Raw genomic sequence first — 4,529 nt, forward strand, 5'->3', positions numbered from 1 at the left:
TTAAAGCTTAGTGTCACTGTTGTCTACGAACCAGGGTTCATAGAATAAAATGCTGCCACAGAAATGGGTTCTCTAAAGTCGATGAGAATGAAAAAATTCCTTGATATTAGAGGCCAAGTAGCTTACTTAAACATCAAAGGCATAATTATTTTAATAGGCAATTAGATTAGAGGGGTAACCAGGGTGCCTGGACTCAGGGATTTGCAATAATTGCTGGATGCTCTTTGTGTTCCTAGGGATAAGAGAGATAGGCAGCCTGCAAAAGTTTTACTTGACTTTCATATTCAGGAAAAAAAAAAGCAGGTGAGCAGCAGGCTAGGATCAGCAGCCATAGTAGAAAATCAAAATCCTTTGTTAAATTTCCATATCTGAGATGATTCTCAGACCTTGAGCCCACTGCCTGAGGGGAAAGCCTCATCCCTCTTGAGGAAAGTCCCTGCGACTCCATTGTGCCTATGTACATATTAACTCTTCAATTCTTCCCCCTGAAAAAACCTATGACCATTCACCCAGATCTTTTTTTTTTTTTTTTTAGTACACCCAGATCTTTCAAAGGCTGTTAGATACAGAATCTAGGGTGACACAGATAACAGGGAACATAAATGGCCATCATGGCCCCATCAGTAAAGTGGGAGTTTAAGGAGGCCAGGGGATCTATGGAGTCCTGCTACAAGCCATCTCCAGTGGGCTTGCAGGTCATCTTGTGGTCACTGTCCCAACACCTGAGTGCATAACTAGGATGGTTATACTTAGTTATTGAACTCTGAATCCCTAACACTGAGAATGAAATACAGCAAAATTTGGTCTCTTTTCATTTTGGAGGCAGCAGGAACCATGAGGGATATCCTGTTCCAAACCATTTTTGAGTGACTCAGAAAATTTTCCAAATTACATGGGTACAAAGCAAGAGAAGTCTCTATAGCAGGTTCAGGCAGAGTGCAAACTTCCTTGTATCTAGGACTATATGACCCAACAGATTCAGTGGTGCTGCTGCTGCTAAGTCGCTTCAGTCATGTCCGACTCTGTGTGACCCCATAGACGGCAGCCCACCAGGCTCCCCCCTCCCTGGAATTCTCCAGGCAAGAACACTGGAGCGGGTTACCATTTCCCTCTCCAATGCATGAAAGTGAAAAGTGAAAGTGAAGTCGCTCAGTCGAGTCCGACTCTTAGCAACCCCATGGACTGCAGCCTACCAGGTTCCTCCGTCCATGGGATTTTCCAGGCAAGAGTACTGGAGTGGGGTGCCATTGCCTTCTCCGAGTGGTGCTACAGATGTCTAACAAAAGCATGGCAACTGAGAGCTCTGAGATTCTGAGTTGAGGCATGACTTCTGCTATGGTGAACTGCCCACTATTGGAAAAACAGTTTCCGTGGTAATCAAAAAAAAAAAAAAGGAAAAACAGTTTCCGATATATTCCAGGGTCCTGGTAGAGACCGAAAACATGACCATGTGACATCAAGTGACTGCACCTAGAAATGTCAAGTCTTCTAAGTGACAAGGTGAGCTTGCAGAGCAGCCACTGATCGTATGATAGGAATGAGACTTCCAGGATGGGGCCTGAGAAAGTCCAGAAGGCACAAGTAAATCTCATAAAAGGAGTTCAGATTCCCATGTCACTACCCTCAGTGAGTCTCTATCAGTCCATACCCATGGCCTCATGCGATGTTCCCTGTGACCAAGCAGTAGAGGAAGAAAAATCCCGAGTCTATTTTAAAGATATCTTGACTCAGTATGTTGGTAGAGGTGCAGATGGCCTGCTTTTGCACTACATCCCATTCACAGGCAGCCCTGAGAGACAGTAGTGAGGAGAAACTCTCACAGTTCTCAGAGCAGCAAATAGGTACTTGGTGTGTGGAGGGGGAACTAGCCTGACATAAGGATCTTTGCTTGTGCACTGGTGAATTACTTGGCTGATATATCAGAGGCCTAGAATGAGCAAGATTATAATACTTAGTGTAAAGAGGTTTGAGGAAAAGGCAAATGAAAATATCTAAAGGAGTAGAAATAAATGTGCCCATCTCTATGTCTCACATTAATGTCTGTCAGGGAGCATCTATCACTGAGGAGGCTCTTAAAACCAGGTAGACAGGATTCTCCTCAGGCAAATGTCAGCCAGCTCCTATTCTGGACACCTCAATGCTAGTGCAATGAACCCATAAATATAGTAGCCTTGTTGGTAGGAATAGAGGCCATTGGTAATTCGTGCGTGTGTGCTCAGTCATGTGTGACTCTTTGGAACCCCCTGGGCTGTAGCCTGCCAGGCCCCTCTGTCCCTGGGGTTGCCCAGGCAACAATACTGGAATGGGTTACCATTTCCTCCTCCTGGGGATTTTCTCAATCCAGGGATCAAACCCACATCTCCCGTTTCTCCTGCCTTGGCAGGCGGATTCTTTACCACTGCACTACCTGAAAAGCCCCAGAAGAGATCATATGTGGCCCTAATAATATTGACTCCTTCTCACCAAATTGATATAACTACCGCTTTGGCAGAGGTTCTGACTCAGCAGCAGGAAAGACCAGTACTAAGCACTGGGAGGAGACTCAATCCTCAAGGACACAGCCAGACACTTCATGGTGTTTATTACATCAGATCTCCCCCTACACCTCATGCCACAGAGGAGGAAACTGTTCATCGTTACAGGAAGCATCTCCTCTACTAGATATGTACTTGGCTTTCTTGCTCACACTATATCTTTCAGGATTATTATCTGAGAGCTAGGGTTAGTTTGGGGACAATATATTGCATGGTTGAGAGTTGTCTTATAGGATGTGGTACATGTATTGAATCAGTGACCAATATATAATGCTATGTATTCAACAGTTAAAATATAGGAGGTCTGGAACCCAAGAAGGGGGAGTAGGAATGGTTTCTCTCACCAAGATACCCAGTAACAGAAATATTGCAGAATTTGTGTTTCTTGTTTCCATGTTCTTAGGTTCTGTTAGATTATAGGTCTTGGTTACTGCTAAAGGTGAAAGGAAGAAAATCACTTCTACTAGGGGTTTCCCTTGCAGCTCAGTTGATAAAGAACCTGCCTGCAATACAGGCGACTTAGGTTTGATCCATGAGTCAGGAAGATCCCCTGGAGAAGGAAATGGCAACCCACTCCAGCATTCTTGCCTGGAGAATCCCATGGAGAGAGGAGTCTGGCAGGCTACAATCCACGGGGTCGCAAGAGTTAGACATGACTTAGCAACTAAACCACCACCACAGGGGACACAGTAAGAGTTTCTCAAAACCACCTATGACTACCATCTGCTCACTTAGGCTCTTTATTCCAGAAGTTCAGCAGCTAAATAAAGATTTTTTTTTTTTTTTCAGAATTCCCTAGCAGTCCAGTAGTTAGGACTCTGTGTTTCCACTGCCAGGGGCCTGGTCTGGGAATTAAGATCCCTCAAGAAGCACAGTCAAAAAGACAGGCACTTTTTCTGCTGGCAGGGTAATTGATCTAATTATGATGAGCACCTAGGATTTTTGCTAAATAATGGAGGCAAGGAGGAGTAATTCTAGGTCTCAACAGATTTACTGGGATTCTCCTTATCCTTCCACACCCTGTGATGTTGTTGTTTGTTGTTCAGTCACTCGGTCATGTCCAACTCTTTGTGACCCCATGGACTGCAGCACGCCAGGCTTCCACGTCCTTCACCAGCTCCTGGAGCTTGCTCAAATTTATGTCCATTGAGTCAGTGATGCCATCCAACCATCTCATTCTCTGTTATCCCCTTCTCCTCCTGCCTTCAGTCTTTCCCAACATCAGGGTCTTTTCCAATGAGTCAGCTCTTCACATCAGGTGGCCAAAGAATTGGAGCTTCAGCTTCAGCATCAGTCCTTCCAATGAATATTCAGGACTGATTTCCTTTAGGATGGACTGGTTGGATATTCTTGCAGTCCAAGGGACTCTCAAGAGTCTTCTCCAACACCACAGTTCAAAAGCATCAATTCTTCAGCACTCAGCTTTCTTTATAGTCAAACTCTTACATCCACACATGACTGTGGAAAAACCATAGCTTTGACTAGACGGACTTTTGTCAGCAAAGTACTGTCTCTGCTTTTTAATGTGCTGTCCAAGTTTGTCAAAGGTTTTCTTCCAAGGAGCAAGTGTCTTTTAATTTCATGGCTGCAGTCACCATCTGCAGTGATTCTGGAGTCCAAGAAAATAAAAGTCTGTCACTGTTTCCATTGTTTCCCCATCCATTTGCCATGAAGTAATGGGACCAGATGCCATGAGCTTAGTTTTTTTGAATGTTGAATTTTAAGCCAGCTTTTTCACTGTCCTCATTCACCTTCATCAAGAGGTTCTTTAGTTCCTCTTTGTTTTCTGCCATAAGAGTGGTGTCATTTGCAAAATTGTGACAACCTCAGCCTAACATGAACAAGGCTATAAACACCTTAAGGATGAAGGCCTGGGTTTCCCTAGCAAGCAAGTAATTTATACCAGCAGAAGTGCTTGCTAAGGGTAAGGAAAATCTAAAATGAATGGTGGAGAAGGGACCCAATGAATGTATTATGGCCTTTGCACCAGTTGCA

Source organism: Cervus canadensis, chromosome 20, assembly GCF_019320065.1.
Source record: "Cervus canadensis isolate Bull #8, Minnesota chromosome 20, ASM1932006v1, whole genome shotgun sequence".
Lineage (NCBI taxonomy): Eukaryota > Metazoa > Chordata > Mammalia > Artiodactyla > Cervidae > Cervus > Cervus canadensis.